Source organism: Hyperoodon ampullatus (genome assembly GCF_949752795.1).
Source record: "Hyperoodon ampullatus genome assembly, chromosome: 15".
Taxonomy (NCBI): Eukaryota; Metazoa; Chordata; class Mammalia; order Artiodactyla; family Ziphiidae; genus Hyperoodon; species Hyperoodon ampullatus.
The window spans coordinates 80,455,769-80,483,229 of NC_136928.1; the positions used below are offsets into that span (position 1 = coordinate 80,455,769).

General features: G+C 49.3%; 1 protein-coding gene across 4 annotated transcripts in view; it reads right to left on the bottom strand.

Moving 5' to 3' along the window:
* The window catches only part of LPIN1 (lipin 1), a gene marked incomplete at both ends in the record, with an annotated part of 115,791 nt that overhangs the window by 52,119 nt on the left and 36,211 nt on the right, over window positions 1–27,461 (bottom strand). The window lies entirely within an intron of this gene.

Below are 27,461 nucleotides of genomic sequence, written 5' to 3' on the forward strand. Positions count from 1 at the left end.
CTCGGGAACCACAAGATCAGGATTCGATGCGTGACTGAGAAAGAGCGCTGCGCTAAAAATGTAGAGAAGGCGGGCAAGAAAAGACACTGAAGGCAGGAAGACCAACCTGTGGCTTCTGGTGATGGTGCGGACAAGCCAGGATGCCAGCCTGAAAGGCGGCAGTGACGGAAGAAACGAGGCAGAGTGCCAATCCGGGAGACGCTGGGGCGCAGGGCAACGGGAGCCCCGCCGGCACCGAGCCCTGGCCCTCCCCACGGCTGGGGCTCTGACGGCCACCCTGGCGTGAGCCACACCCGCCTGGCTGCCCAGCCGGCCTGGCCCGCCCTCCAGTTGCCGGTCCCCCGCCCTGATGTGACTCGGACACTCAGAATGGCCCGGCCTCCCTCGGGGACGCAGCTCTGCTCAGTGGTCCCTCCCTGGCCGGGTCCTTCCTTCTCCAGCCCCAGCTACGCCTACGCTTCGGGGTGTGCCCTCCCCTCTACACACTTGACGCTCTGGAGGCTTCCAGTTTCGCCTGAGCACACAGGGCTCACGCAGCGTGACTTCCCACACAGCCCAGTTCCTCAGGGAGCCCACCCAGGAGCACGTGGGACCACATGGACGCCACCCGCCCCGGGGCCCCAACGACGTCTCCAGCAGCCGCCGCAGCGCGTGTGCACACCTGGCCCTGACGAGCCTCTGTTACACTGTAACTGTGAACTTCCTCGCTCTGACGATGTGTCTCTATTTTGCCAGGTGGTTTTCCTGTCACTTGGTGAAGGCAGATTCTCCTGGAGGCCAAGGATCAAGCCTGGTCCTTTCAAGTTATAAAAACAAAACAAAAACAAAAAAAACTACCCTTTATAAGCCTCACCTCACCCCCTACAACACAAGCAGAAGTGATACTAGCATCCCTGCTTCACAACCAGGTAATGGAGGCTCAAAAGTGGTCAGTCAAATGCCCTGCAGGCAAACAAGAACTGCTGATTTTTTTTTTTTTCGGTACGCGGGCCTCTCACTGTTGTGGCCTCTCCCGTTGCGGAGCACAGGCTCCGGACGCGCAGGCTCAGCAGCCATGGCTCACGGGCCCAGCCGCTCCGCGGCACGTGGGATCTTCCCGGACCAGGGCACGAACCCGTGTCCCCTGCATCGGCAGGCGGACTCTCAACCACTGCGCCACCAGGGAAGGCCAAGAACTGCTGATTTAATTCTAATTTAGAACAAGCCAGAGACCTAAGTCAGTAAACAAAAGCTTCAAAGAAAAGAGTGTGAGAAAGTCCTCTGGCTCGCTGTGCAACTTTAATAAACGACGCCCTTGGGCTTCCCTGGTGGCGCAGTGGTTGAGAGTCCGCCTGCCGATGCAGGGGACACGGGTTCGTGCCCCGGTCTGGGAAGATCCCACATGCCGCGGAGCGGCTGGGCCCGTGAGCCATGGCCGCTGAGCCTGCGCGTCCGGAGCCTGTGCTCCGCAACGGGAGAGGCCACAAGAGTGAGAGGCCCGCGTACCGCAAAAAAAAAAAAAGAAGGGGGCTCTAAGTTGATTCTATGACCTGGTCATAACAACATCATGAAAGCAAGTTTTCATCCCAAGCAAGAAACCAGGGGTTTGGAGTTGTTTTTGTGTGTTAGGGTTGTTGGGGTTTTTTTTTGTTTGTTTTCTGTTTTTTTGGCGGAGGGAGGGGGAGAGCGGGGATGTAGCGGAGAGGGATTTGCTTGGGAATTTTTTTCTGTCCCATCATAAAAAATTCCAGACGTGCACACACCGCCTCAAGTAGCTTAGCAAGTCTGGGTATGAGGGGAACAGTGCTAAAATTCAAAAATTAGAAGAAATTAAGAAAACGGGAATTGTTCTCTCCCAGGAACATGAAACTCATGAAGACAATGCCCCCAACTAAATTCACTACAAACGCAGTTTAGGTAACAAGCTCATAACACGTTTCTTGACAACGAACAGGCCATGAAAGATAAAGGATAAGTATGAAAAATAGAAACTGCATAAAATTGGGGGTGTGGACAAAAAAAAATGCTGCCTGCCATTTCAGTAAACAAATAACGTCGCCTGCCATTCTGGTAAACAATGAATGTCGCCCCACCATCAAGCCACCCGCCACTGCAGCCACCCCAACGGTGCACCCTGAAGGGAACTCAGGATGGAGAAAAACAGGATACCGGCTCTAGACAATTACAATCTATTTCGAAGAATTCATTTCAATGAGCCCAGATTCCTGCATCTTCCCACACATAGACAAGCCCTCAAATCTTTAACTTGAGATGTCTGGGGTTTTGTCATTAGCAGTAATCTTTTGATGCTCAACTACAGTTTTTGTTTTCAGCACAAAATCCCTCTATCCCCTGGCTCCTCCCTTACCTCTCTGGAGCACCCAGGCTGTAGTCCTCAGTAAGGTCACAGATAAACATAGCTCTCCGCGTTCAGGTGCGCATATGTGTTTAGTCAATGGGGCTCCGAAGACCTGGACGTGCTCGCCTTCCTCCAGCACCTGTGAGCTGTGTGCACGGCGGCCAGGTCTTCACACAGCCTCTCTGATGAGGCATCGCCGCTGTCACCAAGAGCGAGGTACAAGACGGTGACTTTGAAAACGTCTTTGCCCTTGGAAAGCACAGGCCAAACGTCTGCCATTTCTTCCCTGAGCAAATGACTCGATACGTCGGACTCAGTCGTGGGCTCTGGGTGTGACATTTTCACAAGCGTTCACACCTCCGTCAGCTGCCCCTCCTCGGGGCTGCAGAAGGTCAATCCAAAACCTTCCCCCGCAGTCCTCAAGGCCTAAAAGGTCAGACACCCTCCTTCACTCAGTCTGGGATCTGAAGACATCTTTGGCACTTCTGTCCTCAGGATGACTCATGGCTTCCTGGAGCGAGCCTGCCAGGAATCCACCACCTGTGCACGCAGCAGCCGTGTGCTCTGTCGACTCTCCCCTCACAGCAGGTGCCTAAGGGACTCCTGTGGAATCTGGGTCTAAGGCACATGCAGGGAGTGTCCTGATTGGAAAACCAACCCAACATCACGCAGGGCGAGGCCTGACTTTGTGTTCCTGTGATCAGCACCAGGATTTACACCCCCAGAAACCCAACCAGCTACTGCTCTCCGGGGCCAGCGGGCCAGCCTGCCAGCTACTCTGGTCAAAGGAGCGCATCTGAGGGACTTCTCAATAGCCACTGAGTGCATATTTACCGGCAACGCTAGGCGAAGACAAGAACGCAGCAAACCAGCGTGACATAAACCTTCAAACCTGCTGTCCAGTTTCACATACCATTAAGCCTGGTACACTGTCCAGATGGGATAATAATCAAGAGTTTAAATTGTGTGCTTAGTTATCATAATGATGCAAGGGATATAATGTTCCCAGTTTGCAGAGAGTCTATATAACCTGGGCAGGGTAAGGGGTGGAAGTACTATCCAAACCCAGGTTCAGTCTATATCCAACACTATGACAATCCTGCCAACCTCCCGTATGACTTGATGGTCCGACCTACCTATGGGGCAGCGCACGCAGACTTTAAATTCCTGCGGAAAGGTAAATATAACGCACAGCATTTAAAAATATATTCACTTCTCCAACGGTGAAGGCAAAGTTATCCACCACGGTACATTTTAAGAGTTATCTGCTGGCTTGGAAACTGGTCTGCTTGCTCCAGGGGTATGTCTGTGCTGGCCGGTTGGTCCAGGAGCGGCAGACCAGCCTCATCCTCTGCCATCTCCAGGTGGCACACGCAGGTAAGCAGAAGGTGCTCGGGGCAGGCGCACAGGCTCGGCTGAGCCCTGCCAGCAGCTGATAGTCAGGGCCATGCCCCAGGGACCTTGCAGCTCTGCAAAGGGTCTCATTACTTTTGAGTTAACAAAGAAAAAGGGCAAAGAGGTTTTACCATTAAAATCTAAATTAAATACCCATGGATAAAACCCTCTCCTCCTCCTGTTTATCCAGATCTACCTCAAGCGTCTGAAAGTCACCTCTGAGGACTGGTGAGTAACTAGCCAAACCCACCCCTTCCCACACACGTCCACTCCCCCTGCACCCAGCAGATGACACAAAAGCTCACCTGTGCCCGGCACGGGGCTTGGCACCAGCCAAGGCTAATTCCTGTCCTGAGAAGCTGGAAGTCTTACATCTTAGCGGGCTCAGTTATTGAACAACTGAACGTGGACGTCCATCTATAAGCTTTCTGGACACTGAAGAATTTGCTCTGGGAGAGTGAGCATCGGCCCCTGGGCGTATTTAAGCTTTTTTTGAAATAAGCATTTCCATTTATTTTTAATAAATTCAAAGTGAAGTTTTTTTTTTTTTTTTTTTTTTACATCTTTATGGGAGTATAATTGCTTTACAATGGTGTTTTAGTTTCTGCTGTATAACAAAGTGAATCATTAGCTAGGACCATTCTTCCTCGAGGACAGGACAGAAGCTGCCTCCCTGGGGTTCTCCCCACAGCTCCCTGAAGCCCCGGGACGTCTCTCTCTTCATCTGAGGATGGCTGTGTGACTGCCCCTTGTGCCCTAGCACTCTAGCCGGGCCTCACAGGGATGGGTGGGGGGCCTCCACCCATCACCCCTAGCTGATCTCCGCTGAGCACATACCAGACTCTGTCTCCACGTCTGGGGTCCAAATGTGAGGTCTGACCAGCTCTGAGTAACAACATAAACATCGTGCTGCTTCGGAACTGGCCAAGATCACATTCACCTGGGAGGTTACGAGGCAAACGCTGGTTTTCATACAAAGCATTAAAAAAAGACAATTTCTAAGAAATTCCAAAACTGATATTATGACTAATAAGACTTACATGGACATGAAATTGGTTTATAAACAGCGTATCTTCCTCGTGATATTTACAGTTACGGCAAAGAGGAAGTCTTTCTTCAGGGCGCTGTGCGTTGATATTTATCAGTTGGCAGGTGTGATAAATTATATACAAAATACCAACGAGGAAGTATGACTTAGGTGCAGCGTGACGCAGCGTAAACAACGCCAGACCGGAAGTCCAGGTGCCTGGGCTTCACGCCCACCCCTGCCGCGCTGACAGCACACGCTGGGGCAAGTCCCTTCCCCCTGGCCAGTCTGGACCAGGTGAGTCCGGCAGCAGCTGCCACATGTGTTAGTCCGGCCATCTTTTTTTTTTTTTTTTTTTTTTTTTTTTGCGGTACGCGGGCCTCTCACTGTTGTGGCCTCTCCCGTTGCGGAGCACAGGCTCCGGACGCGCAGGCTCAGCGGCCATGGCTCACGGGCCCAGCCGCTCCGCGGCATGTGGGATCTTCCCAGACCGGGGCACGAACCTGTGTCCCCTGCATCGGCAGGCGAACTCTCAACCACTGCACCACCAGGGAAGCCCATGTCCGACCATCTTGAACGGAGGGCTAAGAGAAACTTTGTATGCAAAAGAGCAAACTTCTGTGTCCGTTGGTACCCCTGGGGATGCAGGGACTTGACTGGCAGGCCAGTGTTCTTCAGGAGGCACTCTGGTCCAAAGTAAGAAAAATTCACCAGAAAAACGTGCGATGCTTTTGAAAAGCTTGCAGGTCAGACTAATATCAATACTTCCTGACAAAAGTGATGAAGCAGCAAAACCAGCCCATCCGGGGGTCCCCGTGCCAAAGCCCTCTCTGAATTAAGCAGGTCCTGCCCATCACAGCTCAGCTCCAGGCCCAGAGGAAGGGCAAGCCAGCTGCAGGCCATCCTGCAGGACGCAGGGTATATGGCAGGAGGCGTGGGGCGTGAGTGTGTCCAGGATGCAGGAGGCTGCCACTCTGCGGAAGTCAGTCAGGAAAGCGGGCGTCCAGAATAACTCCAGATGCTCAGCAAAGACAGAGAGGGAAGGCCGAGGAGATTTTCTCCTCCTTCAAGGCCGCCCACAGGGGAGGAGCCCCACACTCCGGGCACACAGCAGATGCACAAACGCGCCAGCTACCCCAGTCTCTTATGGGTCCAGAGGGCAGCGCTGCGGACACTTCTCAAGATGAGGGAATGGAGGTCTCATGACTTCTCACCTCATTGTGACACCAGAAAAAGCAGCATTTCATCCAAAATTGGCAGAATCCTTCTCCAGGGTTCACAGATTGCCAAGAAACACTGCTTTCTTGGAACTTCTGCCAAAATTCAATACCCCAGACATAGCTCTCGTAACCCTGTGGCTCTGCTAATACCATCCACCTCTAAAATATTAATGTCAATTTAAGATGGCCTCAGACCAACCCAACAGAAAAATGAGCAAAAGAGAGAGAGAGTTCACAGAGAAAGAAGTCCATTTGGTCAATGACGTAAGAGAAGATACTCAATCCTATTCATAATTTAAGATATGCAAATCAAAGGAGGCCTTTCAGGTGGTCCAAAATCAAAGCATTTTGTAAAAACCTGAGGGGTTGGTGAAAACAGGAAAAAACGAACACTCCCCACTCCCTGCCGGTGGGGTAATAAACGGGGTAAGCATTGTGGCAATAGCTGTCATTTTTTGCACACACCAGCAAACTCCAGCAATTCTTCTGCTATGTACAAAACAGTAATCAAGGCACTGATTATAATAAGGAAAATGAGAAACAAATATCTACAGGACTTCAGTTAAGTAAATTAGGGACCACCCATACCATATAATTGAATACTATGAGGCTGTTAAAAAAAAAAAGAGAGAGGGAGAGGTAGTTCTCCAAATACTAACATGAAAAGGTACATATACTGTGTGAAAAAAGTACAAAAATATTTGTAATATGAACCCATTTCTAAGAATTACATTTATACATATTCTCATATGCACAAAAAAATTATGGACTGATGTACATACCAAACAAGGTTCACAGGCTGACCCTAGGGAACAGGCCTGGGGAAGAGGAGGAGACCTTCACTTTTCATCACGAATATTTCCAAGGCGTTGGTTCCTGGGTTTTGTTTTCTACATGCGCATGTACTGCTTTAACGTTAATTTTTAATGACCTCAGAGAACTGGGGGAGGGATAGCAAACTCTGGTCTGCTCGGTGTCAGGGTCTCCCCAGCACTGAAACTGCTGGACAGGAGGGGGCGATGTCGGGTGGTCCTGCTGTGGTCGGAAAGGTCAGTTGGGTGACCGCTCCTCCAGCGTTGGGATTGTGCAACGCTCCGATCTTACAATCCCCTGTGATGAGTGTTCTCAGGTCCTTGCCAAGGAGCACAAAAGGTCTGGGTGGTGGAGGGTGGAGGCGGCTGAACTACCCCGGTGGCCAGTGTGCTGGAAAAACAGGCCCAGGTTTAGACCCCAATCCCCCAGCTCTTGACCCCGTAACTCACGAATGGAGCACAGGGCTTGCAGCCTCTCTTTACACCCCCGCAAGGGCCCTCTGTCCAGGTCTGTGTCTTGGCCAAAAAGAAAGCCCTGCTTTTGTGACTTCTGCACGACCCCTGCTCCCTCCACCCAAATATCACCTGGATGCTCAAGAGTGCTGCCCACAGCTCATGGGTAAGAGCTTGAGCCGCAGAGGCCGACAGCTGGCCTTCACCTCCCAGCTCCACCACCTGCTAAGCCATGACCATGAACGACTGACTGACCCCTCGGCCGCTCAGTCTCGTATCTATAAAACAGACGACCTTAACAGCACCCACCTCATAGGATGGGTATACGTGGAGTTCTTTTCCAAGTGCACGGCCAAACGAAAGCCAGGTGCTAACCCTCTGGTCACAAACGGCACCAAAGGCTGGACTGTGAGTTAAGGCTGCAACCTGACAGCGCTTTGCGTACGTCAACTATTTAGATCGCACCCTCCCAAAATGACAGGGCCAAAGAATACTACTGGTTGAAATTAATACAGAAATATCAGAAGGGTATGGTTAGATTCCAATAGGCTGGGAATACATTTCCATTTTATCCAAAAATCTGAGCCCAAAGGCAACCCGAAGACTGGGCCACAGGCTGGAGTGATGCAGAGTTCACCGGCAGGAAATTCCCTGGCCAAAGCGGGGAGCTGCCCTGTGGGTGCCCAGTTATCCCACAACCCTCGCTGCTTCTATCTTTTGTAAACCAAAGGTGGATGCCTAGAGAGACCAATCAATGCAGAGGAAGATTTCACCAAAAAGAGGGAAGACATGTGTCCAAGGAGATAACGGGCCTTCCAGGAAGAAGGCACATGGTGGAAGCGTGCTGATCGTGTCCCAGGAGCACTGGGCACACAGGGTGTCTCGAATGCAGGGTCTGTGGTCGGCCTTAGGAGTAAACAGGCAGTCGATGCAGAACCATGACTCTGTTCTAACAACCTGTAGCTCTCTACTCGAAAGCCCAGCATTCAGCACCAGGAAAAAACGTTGTCGCAAGAATCCCAAACCTGCTCAGTGTGTTGAGAGATGTGGTTTCCATCACCGGCGCGGAAAAGCATCCTCTCCAGAGGGAGCCCTGTCCCTCTGCCCAACACCTGACACACGCAGGCCCCTCCCCACACACCAGGCACTCGGTCTCATACACCCGGCTTCCCTCCACCAGAGTTCGCATGCGGGGGCACACATGCACACACACACGCATCTCAGCTAAACAAGTTTCACCCAACAATACCTAACCTCAGATTAGTATGTCCGGGTCTGGGATTTTCTCTTCTATTCTATTTCACCTTTTCTAAAATGCCCATGGGCATACTAAACTGATTTTAGGACCAGAGGGTGACAGGCCGCGCCGTGAAGAATACTGGCCTGTGTCAGTATTCACTTCTTGTTGTTTAAATAAAAAGTGGGGTGGGGCGGGGTCGGGGGGGAGACATGGGAAGAGGAAGGAGAAGGGGCCCACAGGGAAGTGTGGAGGGCACAGGACAGGGGGGCAGGTCACAGTCTCCCTGACAGCCCCCCCGCACTGTCAGGAGGGTCTCCCGAGCCCGGCACATTGCATCCCCCCAGCTGGACCTGCTGCCAGGAATGAAGGCAGGTGTCAGGCCCCTGCTCTCTCTAGACCCGCTGCCCACAGCTTAGAAAGCTCCCGCTGACGGGCTTGCTCGGACTTTGCTCGACTTCTTTCCACAAATCCCACTGATTCTAAGTGAGTGGGCTTCGGGCGTAATAAACCCGGCCAGGGTTCAGTGAAACCTAAGAAGTGGGACATCGCCCGCCCTCCCCAGGGCACCCGCCCCAGCGCTGACCGGGCGTCGCGGCCTCGCACGTTCCTTGTCACCTCAACAGCTCCCAGCTCTCATGGCTCGGTCACGCTGAGGAAGTTGAAGTGCAAACAGGTCAAACCACCAGCCTCAGTGTCCCAACTGGACCACCGTCTTCTAGGTCTTTTTCAAAACTCTCCAAAGGCCATTCCCGCCAACCGGCCTTCCCTGGAATGAGCTGCCTGCGGCGTCACAGTCACCCATCCCCATCGGCACCCCTGCCCAAATCAATTCATCACATTTAGGTACCTTTTAGACCTTGAACCAGGAAGAGAAAGGACCCAGGGGAGGCCAGCTCACAGTGTGAGAGGGAGTCCCACAGCGCTGATTTACAGCCCAGAGGCCCGTGTCAGGCAGGTCTGTCCCAACTCTACAATTAGCCCTCCTCACTGGCGCCCTGTGTTCCTCCCTTAAAATAGCAGTGACCACAGGGACCCCGCATTCTTTCCCAGGGGCTCTTGTTTATCTGTTTACCATAACTTGCAAATGGGTGTGATTCTCTCTTCATTGCCTAGGAGAAGAAACACTCAAGAGACACTCAAGAGAATGTGTCTTTGGCCCAAGTTACAAGTGGGTAAGTGGCTAAAACTACAAAGCCAAGTTCTTTGCACCAGCCTGTGTGCCCCATAGGCCTCAGGCCCTTCTTTTGAAATCTCTCTCCATCTCCTGCCCTCCACCCCCGCCCTCTGGTCCAGGACCCTGAACACAGCTGACTGGGTGGGGGTTAGGCTTACAGACTTCCTTCTGGCCAGGCTGGCCACACTACCCCCTCCCAGGGCAGACTTCCCAGCCTTTCCGAGGTCCCCTCAAGACCAGGAGATCCGTCGGTGCCCCACCCGAGTGCCCAAGTTCTCTCCCTTGCAACAAGACTCAGCAGGTCTGTCCTCTGCAGCCATTCTTTTCCAGAGTGCTGAGATTTTGGACAACTGAGACCCGGGATGGTGAAGGCACCTGGGCAGGGCACCACTGCCAAGCTAACGCAGAACCCAGACGAGAGCTCAGGCCTCCAGGCCCACTAAGTTCAGGTCCAGGGCTCTGTCCAGGCCTGGCTCCACACCATACGGCCCTCCACACAAACAAGCATAAAAGCTCCAACCACACACCCATACACAAAAACACTCGATAATAAAACAGATGTCGGCAGATGTGAATGAAGCATTATCAAAATACAGAACCAGAAGACAAACTCTTAGATTTCCACCATTTCTGGGGGGAAGACGCGTCCGTGTGTGTTTATTTCTCAGTTGCTTGCACTGTGCACTTGCTTACTTTGATTCATAAGACCCAAATTATAGAACAGGGACAAACAGTACATTTCACAATCACCCCCCCATAACCCGCCCCCTCCCATAAAACGTTGATAAGCTCATCTCTCCAAAACACTCCCGGAAACTACTGGGCTCTAAAAACTCTCTGAATTAACACAGCCAGTTGTTTTAGTCACGTTCCTGTCTGCTGGTCAAAAACGGGGTTGACATCTGCGTTCTCCAGCCACTACCCTCCACGCAAATGACCAGCCCGTTATCTATACACACCCCTGCTCCACGGCACTTCAAGTTATTTCAAAACACTACTTTTCATCCTACATTTTCCCTGCCTTCCCCAAAATAAAATTATTCGCAGGGGCATCTGATGGAAGGCCTAGAACCCAGCAGGCTGCAGGAAAGGTGCACAGAAGCTGGCAGAGGAGGGACCAGACTGTATGTAATCCGAGAACCAGGATTCCAACCCGGGCTCAGCCTGCCGCCCAGGAGCTGTGTGACCTTGGGCACGTAAGTCAACCTCCCCGAGCCTGTTTCCTCAACAGCAAGGCAGGAATCCTAAATAACCCACCTCCACCTCCCCGAACAGTTTCATAGAAGTCCCCGGCGCTAAGCAAGGGCTGCTTGCTGCCCAGGTACAACCCACACGTCCTGCCAGGACGGAGTCCCGCGGCCACCCCTCGAGTTCGCCACGCCGATCAAGGTCAGCCCTTTGGGAGAAGGCCCGAGGGAAGCTCACGAGGCCGCCGGGTCCCTGGGCCTGTTCTCCGCCTCCCTCCCCGAAACACTTGTCCCGAAAGGGCCGCGGGGACAGAGTGTGGTCCCCGGGCATCGTCCAGCATCCCCCGGCCGGCAGCGGCCCGACCGCGCCCCCCGCCCCTGGGCCGCGCCCCGCCCTGCCCAGCCCGGCCCCGCAGAGGCTGTGGCCCCTACCTCGGCGGCGGCCGGGGTTTGACCGGGGCTCCACGGAGACTCGACACGGGAGGCTGGCGGCGTGGAGGCTGCTACTCACCTTGCGGCGCCGCGCGCTTGGCCGCCTTTGTATGCAAACACCCAGCCCGCCTCGCGCTCCCGGTGTGCGCGGCCCGGCCCCCGGGGGCGGGGCGAGCGGGGTGGCGCGCGGGGCCTCAAGAGACTCGGGCCACTCGGCTACTTACAGGGCCCGCCCGGCCCCAGGCGGCGGAGCCTCCCTCGCAGGAAGTGCCGGGGCAGCCAGCCCCTCCTTCCTCGCCTACCTTAGTGCTCTTTACTGAGATGCAGAAGGAAGACGGAAGATGCGGGCTTGGAAGGAAACACGAGTGCAGTTCTGGCCAGTCTAAGACTGAGATTTTTTCCAGCCATCCCAGACATGTCGGGAAGGGGAAGGCTTCTGGTGCTCGTTGAAGAAGCCGGCTGGCCCTAGGTAGAAGTTTAGGGTCATCTGCTATCTTTCTCTGCTATCCCCATTACTTCCACTGCATGCAAACAAGCCCAGACTCTGCAGGGAAAATTTGTTTCCAACAAGCAATGAGGAGAAAACACTAGATCACGTTTCAGTATAAACTGAGCTGGATTCACGAAAGCCCTTGCCCTGCTGATCCTGCCCTGGCTGGAGTCCCCCTGGGAGGGCCCTTGCCCTGCTGTCTGCAACCAAGCAGTCACCCAGCTGTGACTCAGCCAGGACAACTGAGGTGATCCCCTGGGCCAATCCCTGGACCTGCTGCCTTCAGCCCAACTCGGAAGAGGAGTAGGAAACGACAGGGATGAGTAAACTTGCTCCAGCCTCTGGAGGAGGAAGGAGGGAGGAGTGATGCCAGGGCAAAGCGACGCAAGCACCCTCGATCCTAAAAAGACTCAGACTCGGTTTCACTACCTGGAAAATGGGAGGCAGATGCTCAACACATAGATCCACTTTGAGGATGGAAATGGCCATCATGTGAAATACATGGCCTTTGCTAACTTGAAAGATTTTTAAGTTCTAGAACCCTATACATTAAGGAGTGGTGATTCCCAGGATTTGTTCAGTGCTTAGCCCAGCTGTGATACAGAGACTGCCCGGCTTGCCCAGCCTCAAGACTCAGCAGGCTGCTGACCTGCCTCCTGGGAGGGACACCTAGAGAAGGCTGATGATGTGTAAGGCTAAACAGTTACAACTCCTCGACTGTCAGAACTTTTCTCTACATGGAAAAGCGACGAGAATGATCTAAGCCGCCCTTTTCCAGCTGGAAATCTCTGTCCTTCTATCCAGTGACAATAACAATCCTGGGAATTCTGAAGTTTTCCAGATTAACTACTACACAATTGAAAGGGCTCTGCAAGGGGGAGGGGAGACAGGAGGGTGAACGCTTGCCCCTCTTCACCTGAGTCTCAGGAAACAATACAGGTGGGCGTGCAATTGACTCATCTCCTGACAGTGACAACAGTGGTTAGCTCTGTAAATGCCCCGGGCAGAAAGGATACCAGAGAAAGAACAATGAATTTCCCCCAGAGGGCTATACTTTATCTCTGGTGCCTGACTTGGTCTCCTAGGGAGGGAGGGAATCTCCGTAGGATGCAAGGCCAGGGTTTGGCTGGAGGCCTTCAGCACAGGCACTCCCTTGCTCGAGGCCTCAAGAATCAGATGGGAACCAGGGACCACCCGGTGCTGCTTGCGTAGCCCCCTCGGAGGGCAGGGCACAGAGTGTCCTGGAAATCCACCAGAGGTGGAGTGGGTCCCATCCCAGCGGGGTGCCCGTGGGCGGGCTAACCAAAGCCAGTCTCTTGGGGGAAGAGGCAGGCATGAGAGGCCCTGGGTTCCACAGGAGGAGGGGGGAGGGTACACCAGGGGGAGCGAATGCTTGGAACCAAAGCACACAGGGCCCACCCCCAAATTAGGGGGCGGACCATAGATGAGGGCTGAGGCATCCAAGAGGGCAAAAGAAGTCGCAGGGAGATTAAGGGGAGCGGCTGACAACTGGCCACAGCTTGAAGGCCACACCACCCTAATTCACCCTAACAGATACATTAATTAGACAGCACAGTGCACCCTCCCCTGGGCCATGTGTCTCTCCTTTGCCAGGCCCAGGACTGACAGTCACTCCGTTTGGTCTGGCACAAGCATTTGCCAATGAGAACAGACATGAAGCACAGCAGAGCAGGGTCCTGCTGGATTCTGGAGAAGGTTGGGAGGTGAAGGGAAGAGGAGAGATGAGGTGGCAGCAATGAGGCCACTTAGGGAACCTGGGACAGTGACTGGTGACTGGTACTTTAATCATTGGCAAGGCCATACTAGATGAATCTACCTGAGAAGAAAACATATTTGGAATTCAACTGGGAAATGCATCTGCTACGGACTAAATGTTTATATCCCCCCAAATTTATATGTTGAAGCCCTAACTCCCAGTGTGATGGCATTTGGGATGGGGAGGGAATTAGGCTTGTAGCTGAAATCATGAAGGTGGAGCCCCACCAGAAACCTGGACCCCAAAGCTAAACATCGTGGTCCAGCCTCTGAGCTCAGTGAGGGAAGCTGGCTACAGAATAAAATCAGCTTCCTGCAAGAAGACACTATGCAACCCGTTACAGGCCTGGGCTCAGGGCCAACCCCAAGGTCATTGCTCAGCTACTAGAATTTTCAGCTGATAGACCTTTGTACCCAGTTAAGATAAAATCTTCAGATGCTAACTGATATAATCCTTTGTTGTCTCTAAACAAACAATTAAGGAAGCAGAAGGGACTGGATTTGCCAACAAATTCTCATATCTGTAAATATGCAGCATTTAAACTCACCTATAGCCATCCACATTGGCATCTGCTCCTTGCCTGGAGGCTAACTAAGCACAACTTCTTTAATTGTTGACCTAGAACCTGGGGTTGGTTGAGGAAAGTCACTCTATACTCAAGGACTTCAAGTCATCGCTCTCATCATCTCTTGTTCTTAGATTAAGTGAAACTATTCCGAATTGGACATTCTCACCCACTCCTAACACGGGAAAGCAGTGTTTACCACGAAAACTTCTCACATATTAGAATCACCTGGGGAACTGCTAAAACTCTGGATGCCCAGACCAGCCACAAAACTTCTCACATATTAGAATCACCTGGGGAACTGCTAAAACTCTCGATGCCCAGACCAGCCACGAAAACTTCTCACATATTAGAATCACCTGGGGAACTGCTAAAACTCTCGATGCCCAGACCAGCCACGAAAACTTCTCACATATTAGAATCACCTGGGGAACTGCTAAAACTCTCGATGCCCAGACCAGCCACGAAAACTTCTCACATATTAGAATCACCTGGGGAACTGCTAAAACTCTCGATGCCCAGACCAGCATTCACATCAGGTAACCACAGTCTCTGGGGGCAGGACCCAGGCATCGGTACATCACAGAACGCCCCATGAGATTCCAGCGTGCGGTCACGTTTACAACCCAGTGTTCTCCGAGTCCACGTCCCTTCATCCTGTACCCTGGCCAGCTGCCCCTCCCCCTCTCAAAGCCCACCATCTCCTCTCCCAGCACCCTGTGCCAAGGGTCAACATGTAATTTATATTCCTTCTAAATGTCCTTATAACAGAACCCATACAAGACAACTCAAGTAGAGTGAGTGAGTGTGAGTGTGTGTGTGTATGGAGCATGATACATTGAAAGGGGCCAGGGATTCCAGAAATGGGCCTTGAACTGTGGCAGATTTCTCTCTGTCCTCAGCCTTCCTGCCCCTTGGTTCCCCGAGCCAGTACGGGGAAGCATGCGGTGTGGGGCGGCCAAGGTTAACTCAAGAGAGAAGCTCTACAATCTGCTTCTGGTCACAGGTCCAGTGGTTACTGTTGTCCATCCCTCATCCCGCAAGTTCTCTCTCAAAACATGCTAGAAGTCCAAAGGATCCACGGAGAGAAAGCACAAATTCACGAATTCAATGTGGAAAAAATTAAATCTTCATTTCACTAACTTCTAACTCACATTTAGTAGCGTTCCCTTCAATGATGAGGGTAGGGCGACAACACACAATGGTAGCAACAGTTCCTGCGACCAACGCCACCAACTACAGATCACAGGTATTTTCACACCGCAACAAAGTTGTTGACGATACTGAGAAATATCCTAGACACTCATGACTACTTTAAAATTTTGGTTGTTATTCGATCTGCTGCTCAGGGACAGGGGAACCAAGGCAGCCAGACCTCGGAGGACCAGGGACAGGAGGCAGCCACTGGGACTTAGTCAGAACAACAGAGAATGTCTCCCTCTGCGACCCCACACCTCCGAGCTATAACAGGAACAACAGCAGGGTAACAAGAGCAGCAGGGGGAGGAAGAATAACAGGCAAAGGGACCCTCTGTGAGGCCCAGTGCAAAGGGAGGGTCTAAAGCTGAGAGTCAGGCAAGTATTTCTTGGGCAAACCACACCCTGAAACACAAGGTGTTCCCACAGGAATCTGAAGGGTTCAGTGCACTGAGGGTAACCATAGCAACAAGGAACCTCAAGCCCAGCCCAACTCCTACCCAGGTTAACTCCCACCCCCACGCTAAGGGCCTGCCAGGAGGAAAAGTGGGTCCATTTCTAGAGATTAAAAGCAATTCGTCTAAGTTTCTACAGTTCTACCAAGATGTCCAGCTTTCAAGAAAAAATGAGGAGGCAAATGAAAAGGCAAGATAACACGCTTCCAAGAGACAGTAACAATAAGAGGTGAGATGTGACACAGATGCTGGAATTATCTGACTTGCATTTTTTTTTTTTTTTTTTTTTTTTTTTTTGCGGTACGTGGGCCTCTCACTGCCGTGGCCTCTCCCGTTGCGGAGCACAGGCTCCGGACGCGCAGGCTCAGCGGCCATGGCTCATGGGCCCAGCCGCTCCACGGCATGTGGGATCTTCCCGGACCAGGGCACGAACCCATGTCCCCTGCATCGGCAGGCGGACTCTCAACCACTGAGCCACCAGAGAAGCCCCTGACTTGCATTTTTTAAAATCTGATGTATAGGGTAAAGTCTCTAATGTGTAACGTACACAATATGCAAGATCAGATGGGTTCACTGGAGAGATGGAAACTATAAGAATCTAAGGAAAATGCTAGAAATGGAAAATACAGTAATGAAGATGAAGACTGTCTTCAGTGGGCTCATCAATAGACTCAACATAGTGAGGAAGGAGACAGGAAAGCTGAAATAAGGTGACCAGGAACAGCCAAACTGAAACACAAAGAGAAAAAGAGTAAGGGAGGAGAAAAGAAAGAAATGGGCATCTGAAGTGGTGGGTCAATGTCAAACAGTCTAGCATTCATGTAGCAAATGCCAGAAGAGAGTGAGAGAGCTGGGCAGAAGAAATCTTTAAAGAAATTATGGCCTAGAATTTTCCAAAATTAGTGAGAGACACCAAACCACAGATCCAAGAATCTCAAAGATCACCAAGCAACCATATTCACACACACACACACACACACACACACACACACATACACGCATGAACATAGGCATATCATATTGAACCACTGAAAATTAAAGGAAAGAGAAAGTCTCAAAGGCAGCCTGAGAAAAGAAATTACACAGAGGAACAAGATAAGAATTACAGCATATTTCTCATCAGAAACCATGCAGGAGAGCCAGTGCAGAATCCTGGCAGACATGGCCTTAACCAGGGGATGCAGGTTAACATCTTAGGTGATGCACGCGACACCACGTGCCCCTGATGGAATGCACTGAGGAGGCGTGTCCCCTCTGTAACCTTCTTCCCAACAGTAGAACAACTTTATCTGATCCTGAAAAAACACCAGACAAACCCACATCGAGGGGACTTCCAACAAAGTAACTGATGAGTACCCTTCAAAAGTGTCAAGATAGTGAAAGACATGGCGAGACCAAGGAACTGTCACAGACCGGAGGGGACTAAGGAGGCAGGACAACTCAATGCCATTGAGGATCCTGGACTCGATCCTGGAACAGAAAAAGTAATTGGCAGAAAAACTGGTGACATTTGAATAAATTCTGCAGCTTAGCTTGAGAAAAAATAGATGACTGGTTCTATATTGCCACATATGCTTAGTTCCAAATGATTGGCAAAGACCCAAAGGCCCAAGGAGTTAGGGAGGAGTGCTGGGAGGGTTCTGGGTGGAAAAAGATGCTACAGGCTGTGCTTAATTTACTTAAGCAGATGGGGTCTGATCCAGACCTTGAAGGATCATTGCATGACAACCAGTGGAAATGAATAGAGAAGGGATTTTGCGGGGGTGGGAGGAAAGGGTGCAGGTAAACGTGGAAAGACAAGCTTATCGAAGTTTCGGCAGCGGGCAAGTCGGAAACGTGTTGGGGATTTGCTGAGCAGTTAATACGGGCAAGCGGGCTGAGACCAGCACATCATGGCCTCAAGTGGCAGCCTCGTATTATAGTTGGCGTTTTAAACCACCTCGCTTTATGTTAAGCCCGTGCTTTAGAGGGTGGCTGTCAAGTACTTGTCATCCCTATTATGTTAGAGAGTACAAGTCTTCGGGAAACTTAGATCTGAATTCACTGTGAATAAAAATAGTAATAGACATGTTATATTTATGGTGAGAATTTCAACCATCTCTTGATCCCTTTTTAATAAAAATTCTCTGAATCACGTTAACCATTAAAAAATATATAATACTTGGTTCTTCTTGGTTTATGAAATATCTCTCTTAATGTGAAAGTAAGTAATTTAGAATTACAATTAAAGTGAATATTGGCCTACTGCAAAAAAAAATGGCACTGCAAATGGTGCTTTAAACTGAAGGCCCTGGAGAACCATTAAAAGCTTATAAGCAGGGAGGGAAATGTTATGAAACCCCCATTTTATGGAAATGAATCTGGCCAGGGTGGGCTGGCCATGCGGGATGGCAGGAAGGCTGGGCGGCAGAAGACAGTAGAGGTTGGCGGCTTCTGCGACGGTCTAGGTATCCAGTTCCAGGGTCAAGCAATGATCCAGCATCAATTGTCATGGAGAACGGATGAAGGGACCACACCTTTCCAAACTCCTCGGGTTTTCTCACAGCCCCAGCGGTAACAACACTAATCCCCACACTGGCTCTGGGTGGGATAAGTCCTGCCCCAAGCTGTGAAATGAGAGTCCTTAGAACTTCCCTGGAAGTGATGTAGACAAACGGACTTTTCATTTGTTTCTGCTATCATCCATTAAAGAACGGCAAGAGACCAGGGAGAGAAAGTGATTCGGGAGCTGTGCTCACCTGTTTCCCAGCTGGGACCCTAGTGTGGGTGTCTGTCCACACAAGCTGGCTGTTTGGAGAGGTCTGTGGCTACCACCCTATCCCAACTCAGAAACATAACAGAACAAAGAAAAAAAGCACTCTCTTAAATCCCAATGACACTGCACTTCCTATAAATATGTGTGTGCTGATGATTGTTCACAACTAGCTGCTCTGGGCCTACAGGAAGGGGAGGAGGAGGGAGCCAGGAGCGGGTGGAGGGAAAAGGCAGACGTCACCTACTTCCCAGGGGTGCTGTGGGCTCTGCTTGGGTCCTGGTCTGGGAACCAAAGTTCCTGTCCCTATTGCTTCGTCCTTCTAATGAGAATTAGACTCTGGAGGTTCCTGTTAGGCACCAACTTGCAGAACTCCCTGAAAATACACTCAGTGTCACATGTCTGCATGTACATCTAAATGGCGTTTCCTTTGCATTTCCCATGTTAATAAGGTAAAATATTGGAAAATATTTGTATAAATAATGCCCCATGGTTTACCATTCTTCAAAGAACTCCCCAAGAAGGCAATCAATGACACTGAACAGATGAGGAGACCTGTGTAACAGCCCCGAGCAAAGCAATTCACAGGAGGTAGAACTGAGACCCCAAGAGTCTTGTGATAGGGCTCTAGTGTCCCCAGATTTCAGCCACTGATTCCATTCTTCTGTGGGTTCAGTGGCTGAGAAGCCAGCACGGGGGACATTTGGACGTGTCGTGTGGGGATTGATACCCCATTGTGTCCACCCCCCCCCAAGCCAGCCATTTACCTTCACTGCCAGCAGAAAGCCTCACCTTCCCCACTTGGAGGGCATGTGGGCAGGACCCCATTCAACTTCCATTAATTTCATATGGAGGTCACTGCTCATGGGAACACTGGCCTCCTGGCTGACTTTCCTCTTTCTCCTAGTTTTCTAGTTCCCATCAGCCCGGGCCACTGCCTACTGGCTGTTGGTAGGACAGGCATGGCTGGCCTTCCAGCCCAGTCTTACCCTTCTCTCTCTTTCCTCCTGATCTTGTCCCTCAACCTGCCTCCTCCACTGCCCTTTTCTCTCCTTCTCCACTGTCCTTTCACCCGTGCCCTCTGCAAAGACTCCGGGAAAAGCTCATCGTTGGGTGGCAGGGTTCTGATGACCCCACTGGGGTTATGACGTCAGCATCTGGTGGTGCTCAGGGGAGGAGAGAGAGGGCTCAGTAAGGCTGCTGCGTGGAGCTGGTTGGAGGCCAGCACTGGATCCAGAACAGAACCTAGTCAACGCTGGGGCTGATGAAAAGCTTGGAGCACAATGTGACCAAATTCTTCCATGAAATCAGATTTTGCCTTGCTGAATTCTGAGTTACAAAAAGCTAACTAGAAGGGACTTTTCAGTCACTCTAACAAACTGAGACAACATTGAGGAAGGAATTAGCATATTTGTTTTTTATAGAGCACGAAAATTGGGTGTTATCTACTAAGTATACCAGTAAGATATTTATATAATAGACCTTTTTTCAGAAAAAGCATCAATTCCAAGCAATTTAAGCTATATAGGAACCCTTTGAAATGCCTAAGTCACGGACAAAAATGATGAGTAATTACAGGATACAACTGTATTATCCATCAACTAAAAATAGTTTTAAATGGTGATAAACTGGAAAGTTATTATACAGTTAGACTGGAATCCTTTAAAATGTGAAAATACTGCTACACAGCATTAGAAGTCTTTGCTCAGGTGTGACACTGTGAACTCAAACACTTAGCTGAATCTCGAGGACCACCTTGCACCCCGTCTTTATATAGATGCTTTATACAGATGCTTAGGATTACAGTGGGATTGTTTTCTCACAAGCAATTTCTTTAGGCATGACCAGAATGCCTACCACCAGCTGTTAAACATCAGGGTAGAAGGTAAAACTTGGAAATATTGGTTCACAAACCATGGGCCCTCTCATTCTTTGGGAAAATCCAGAGTTAGAGCCAGAGTTGGTCTTCCAGATGTACACAACCCACTTACCCCTTCCCATGTCTTCTTCAGATGGTGCTTTTGAATCTTAATGGAAAAGTCGCGTTTGTAAGACCAATTCTTAACAAGGAAGAGAATTGTTCCTTTCGTCTCTAGCTCATGGTAGCTTGGATAGATTTGTGGTTAAGGTAGAGTTCTGAAAAGGATGTTCTAATGTTAAAAGGCTGAGCAGTAGGTTCCAGTAACTGCGTGGGATTTGTACATTGCTCTGTTGACTTGTCACCATGCAACCCAGCACATTTCTGGATGTCATGTGCAAATCTAGCAGATTCTGTCCTGTGTAAGAGAATGCCATTGGAAGCAGCAGTATCTAAACTATCTACAAATCATTTCAACCAAATATGAGGCTCTTCGTGTAGTTTCTCCAGATCATGTCAACCCAGCCTTACCGAAGTTTGGAGGCTGAAAAACATTAACTCGCTTCTTAAATTGTGATTCTCGTCTTTAAAGTGTACAGTTTTCTACTGAGATATGAAGCCAGCATATGCATGGCCACAAGATTCCAGCCTCTGTGCCCCTCTGCCAGCCTCAGGAGAAGAAGACCCCGAAGCTTCACACTTCCCCAAACCTGTGGTATTGGGCTGCGCAGATAGATGGCTGTTAGCCTGAAACAAAGGAAGTCATTTTTCCTGGTTTTCTCTGCAGATCACGCCACATTCACAAAACCACATTCGGTGCCACCTTCACACTTGAGCTCCGTAAGGATGGCACACGCCTCTCTGGAAGGAACGACCCACAACCTGAAAGGTGAGGCCAAACCACTCTCTAATAACAAAACCTGTTTAACCTGCAAAAGAAAACCCATTGCGGGGGAATGGGAGATGGAAAAATGGTGGCCTAATGCGAGGGTAGGATCATATCTGCCTGCAGATTCCAAGGGATCTGAAGGATGAAAGTAGGTGGATTTGGGATCATGATAAAAAGACCGAAGGAGACAGGTAAGGCGTGTACAGAGACCATCTGGGCTGCGTCTGGAGTCTGGGAGCTCCCAGCTGGATCCCCACTTGGAACAGGGCTGTGGAGGGTTCTGAACGGGAGGCAGATCCAGAGTGAACTGCTGGATCTTTTGCATAACCAGTTTGAGAATTCTGGGCTTAGCCTTGCTGTGTCCCACCCGAGCAGCCCACAGAGGAACAGTGGTCTGTGTAGAGGTGGGCAGGTCAGGCTCAAAATGCTGCCACCTGATTCTTCGGCTCCTGGATTGAATTAGCTGCTCTCCACCTCCACCCCGCCCCCCACAGAGGATGACCTGGTTCTAGGGAAGCTCTATGTTGGGTAAAACAGAGGTGAACGAGGCTTCTGCCCCAAGAGGAGAAAAGGGCCAGGGACACTCTGTCTAAAGAGATTCTGAGAGCAAGCTGGTTCCAAAAGCTAACTCTGAGTTTTAGATCTGTACCTGGTCCAGCGCTCAGGTTGCATCTGTAAGGTAACCCATGTCCCCAGAGGGAAAGTGGCCCTCCCCAAGCTCCACACTTAAGTTGATCTGAGGGACTTCCCTGGTGGCGCAGTGGTTAAGAATCCGCCTGCCAATGCAGGGGACACGGGTTCGAGCCCTGGTCCAGGAAGATCCCACATGCCGCGGAACAACTAAGCCCGTGCACCACAACTACTGAGCCTGCACTCTAAAGCCTGCAAGCCACAACTAGTGAGCCCATGTGCCACAACTACTGAGCCCACTCACCACAACTACTGAAGCCCACAAGCCTAGAGCCCGTGCTCCACAAGAGAAGCCCCCGCTCGCTGCAACTAGAGAAAGCCCATGCACAGCAACGGAGACCCAACGCAGCAAAGAAAAAAATTTAAAAAAAATTTTTTTTTTTAAATTTTTTTAAAGCTTTAAAAAATAAATTTGACCTGGGTCTTGGCCACACTCTGCTTTTTTCCTCCCCAAACAACGAGGACATTGGCCCAGTAAAAAAATCCCACAGATCTTTCTGGAATCTGAGGTTTCCTGGGCAGAGTGCGGTTCTGGGGAACTGGAGATCTGGGTTCTGGTCTGTGTTCCGCCACTTATAAGACCCTGCAGATGTCACCTCAGTCTCCACATCAGAAAGAGAGGAAGTGGGAATAGAGGACCATCAGCTCTGATCTGTCATCTACACATCTGTGCTGTGACTTCATAGGTGCAGACAGTCTTGCATCGTCACCCCTGCCCAACCCCCCAAACGCCCACGCAGTGTGATACCTGTCAGTCCTGGGCCCATGACACCCCAGGGCATCTCCGTTCATTTCAGAGGATATTGAGGTAGTTTCAGAAGAAGAAATTAATGTGATTTCACTTTAATTTTAAACTATAACACCCGCACCCAATATTCTCCTCTCCTGTCTCCCTCCCCGGGGGATGTGTAAGTGAAGGTTTGGGCATCTCTAACCTAATCAGAGGAAATTCTGAGCAGAGTGGGGCGTACTCAAGACAGAGAATCAGTTGAGGGTTTCTTGAATTTCCAATGCGAGGCAGGGACTGGGGGCCGGGCAGACAAAGATTTATCCCGGTCCCAACACCGCTCAGTTTCAATTCTCTTCTATGGTTCTCTGCTCTGTAGCATCAAACCCACCACAGTACGATCTTGCTCCGCTGATGCTCAGCTCAGCTGCAGTGTCCTCAGGAGACTCACAGACAGTTGGATCAGCTAGAGAGCATCCGAATGGGAAACGGTTCTCTGACAGACACACGTGCCCGCTGCTCCAGCATCGAACGTCTGACTGCGTGTCTGCTGTCCCGGCTGCTCTGGCTCCACTATTTCTCCACACAGTCTAAGCTCCAGCTGCACTGGATCATTTTCCTGTCTTTGTGCTTGTCCTGTTCCCCCCTACCACCAGGCCTTTGTACCTGCTGTTCCCCCTGCATGGAATCCTCTGCCCTCTTCACCTGCTTAACCACTGCTCATTCTTAAACCTTAGTTCAAGCATCACTATCGTCCCCATCTATGTCAATTCTCCCTGTTAGACACTCACACTGCTCTGCATATCTTCCATTCAAAGTACTGAGCATAGTTTACATGCTCCATCTGTGTGTGCAATTATTGTAAAATCTCTCCCCAGCAGATAGACTCTGCTGGAAGGAAAAGACCATTTCTGTCTAAATATCTAGCACCGTTTCTGGCACTTAATAGGTGTTCAATAAATATTTTGAAATGTATGCGTAATTATTATATAGGGGTCATAATGCCTGGTTGCAAATATATTATTCATCCTAATAAAAATAAACGAACTAGGGATGCACTGGTGTTAAAGGTACCAGTGCCCTTATCATGAATGAGGCAGGAGGGAAGTCACAAAGAATGCACCCATTTATGCAACCAGCCATTTCTCTTTTTTACAATAAAATATTTTATTAAATTCAATAAATCTAGAATATTACCATTACAACAGGTGATCAATATAAGAATTACTAGTGAAGTATTTTACATTCTTTTCTTTTATACTAAGTCTTTGAAATCCAGTATGTATTTTATACTTGTAACACACTTATGTCTGGACCAGCCACATGTCAGCTGCTCAGTAGACACACGTGGCTGGTGGATACCGTATTGGAAAGCTCAGGTTTGACATGTCCTGAACCAGCCATTTCTGAGTGCTTACGCTGTGCTAGGTACAGTGGGGGTTAACGATCAAGAGATGCCTCTGTCCTCAAAGGGCTCAAGATAAGTCGATACACAGTGTGTCCAGCAAGAGAAAACAAACACAAACAATTCAGAACAGGATGCCCACTGGGGTGGGAGAAGGATTTGGTGAAAGGGAGGATTGGGAATACACACTAAAATGAGACATTCATAGAATGTTTCTATCTATCACAAGTGAGAAAGGAGCCCTGGGACATCTCTATAAAACCTAAGCATTCACTGAACAGGAAATGACATTCTCTGTAAGATTCTAATTAAATACATTACTGTTGGATCTGACTGTGCTAGTGCCTGGCACTAGTCCACCCGGGACGTGTACGGCAGAATGGGGCTATCGTGATTCAGGCTAAGAAACGCAATCGGCTGTAAGAGATATGCAGTGCATTTCTAGATAGGAACACAGTGAATGTCATCGGACACGTGCAGAATAGCTCCATTAACAATGCTGAACAAGGAGGAAAATCCGGGGGCAGGGTAGCAGGTGAAGCAGAACAAACACGGGTGTGTTTATTTTCCCTTTACTTCCAGACACTGCATCTCATTAAATTTCAAGGAAACTTCAGAACTTAAAAACTTACAACAGTGAAGAGAGAGAACAGGAGGGCCATCTTCTGTGGAAAAGACATCTAATCAAATTTGGAAGGTGAAAGCAAAGGGAAAGGTTGACTAAAGAAATAACGCAGAGCACAAGGGCTTACTCTCCAAAATATACAAACGGCTCATACAACTCAATAACAAAAACACAAACAACCCAATCGAAAAATGGGCAGAAGACTTTAACAGACATTTCTGCAAAGACGAAATACAGATGGCCAGTGGGCACATGAAAAGATGCTCAACATCACTAATTATTAGAAAAACGCAAATCAAAACTACAGTGAGGTACCACCTCACACCAGTCAGAATGGCCATCATTAAAAAGTCTACAAATAGCAAATCCTAGAGAGGGTGTGGAGAAAAGGGAACCCTAGGGCTTCCTTGGCGGCACAGTGGTTAAGAATCTGTCTGCCAAGGCAGGGGACACAGGTTCGAGCCCCGGTCTGGGAAGATCCCACATGCTGCGGAGCAACTAAGCCCATGGGCCACAACTATTGAGCCTGCGCTCTAGAGCCCGCGAGCCACAAATACTGAAGCCTGTGTGCCTAGAGCACATGTTCTGCAACAAGAGAAGCCGCCGCAATGAGAAGACTGCTCACCGCAACTAAGAGTAGCCTCCGCTCGCTGCAGCTAGAGAAAGACAGCGCAGCTATGAAGACCCAGCCCAGCCAAAAATAAATAAACTTATTAAAAAAAAAAAAAAGAAAAGGGAACCCTTCTACACTGTTGGTGGGAATGTAAGTTGGTGCAGCCCCTATGGAAAACAGTCTGGAGGTTCCTCAGAAAGCTAAAAATAGAATTACCATATGATCCAGCAATTCCATTCCTGGGCATAATTCAGACAAAATTATAATTCAAAAAGATACACGCACTGCTATGTTCATAGAAGCACTATTCACAACAGCCAAGTCATGGAAACAATCTAAATGTCCATCAACATATGAATGGATAGAGAAGATGTGGTACATATATACAATGGAATACTACTCAGCCATAAAAAAGAACGAAATAATGCCATTTGCAGCAACATGGATGCAACTAGAGATTATCATACTAAGTGAAGTAAATCAGAAAGAGAAAGACAAATACCATATATCACTTAGATGTGGAATCTAAAATATGGCACAAATGAACCTATCTACAAAACAGAAACAGACTCACAGACACAGAGAACAGACTTGTGGTTGCCAAGAGGTGGGGGTGTGGGGGAGGGATGGACTGGGAGTTTGGGATTAGCAGATGCAAACTAGTATATACAGGATTGATAGACAACAAGGTCCTACTGTAGAGCACAGGGAACTATATTCAATATCCTGTGATAAATTATAATGGAAAAAATATTTTAAAAGAATGTCTATATGTATAGAACCGAGTCACTGCTGTACAGCAGAGATTGGCACAGCACTGTAAATCAACTATACTTCAATAAAAAAATAAATAAAATTTTAGAAAAAGAAATAACACGGAGCAAGTTACAACCTGGAATACCTGCAAGGGGGCTGCAGCCAACGGAGGGGCTACCTGCCCAGGAGACCCTCAAACAGGTGCTGGAGCCAGAACCACACCATTCCCCAGGTAACCACCGGCTCCCTGTCTGGTTAGAGTGAACCCCAGCCATGGGAGTTTCCAGGCACCCTTCCTACCCCATGCATACAGTCAACTGCCAATTACCAGACATTTGAGGAAACTCTGCAACATGCAAGAGAAAGAATGACAGACAGGGGGAAGCCTGACTCCAGAAGAAATAAAAATAATGAGGGGAACAGAAGAGAAATTAATAAGAAGAAATTCCCAAATTCAAATCTCAGAGAGATCTGGGAAGTTATTTCATTCAGAAAACAAAAAAACAGGAGAATGCTGTGAAAGAGAAAAAGACTGGAGAACAAAAAAGAATCTGTTAAAGGAAAAATTTGATTGCCAAAAATAATCATAACAAAAGTAGAAGATTGAGTGAATGAAACATACCAATTGTAGACCAAAAAGCTGGGGTAGATGAGATAAGAGAGACCGAGGGGAACTTCATGGGTCTCCAGTCGCCACTCTTTTATTTGTTTTCCATTTTCCTTTAGTCCGTTGACATATTTAATCTGCTGATATTCATTAGCTTACAAGTATGTTGTCCACTAGGACAGTACAGACTTGTGCTCCAAGGTCTAAGCAGAATGAATGAGACATGATCCACTGCTGGGCACATCACTGTGAAGCTTCAGGACACAGAGGATTAACTGAAGACCCTAAAAACTTACAGGTAGAAAATAATAATAGTAGGTCACCCAGGAAGGAACAAAAGTCAGACTGGCATAGAGGTAACATTGGTTATTAGAAGTCAATGAAACAATGCATTCAAATTCTGTGAAAAATTAATATCAACCTCAAATGCTAATTCCAACCAAACTATCAAATGTGAAGTCAAATTAAAAAGGAGGTTCAGACAGGCAAGGGCTCGAAAACTTATCTTCTATCTCCCTTTTCTGGGAGGTTACATGAAAACAAAACTCCAGTTTGCTTATTTTTACAGAGTGAACTAAGAAGAAAACAAGGATCTGGGTAAAGGTGGATGTAGTGAGAGCCTCCCAAGATGACAGCTCTGGCAGAGGACTGAGAGCAAGCAGGAAGAGAGATTTCCTGCAGAGAGAGGTTATAGGAAAAAAAGGACTCCTGCACAGAGAGCTGAGAGGTTGGAAAAATTAGGGAACGTGATAAAAGTACTAAGTGCAAGGAATAAATG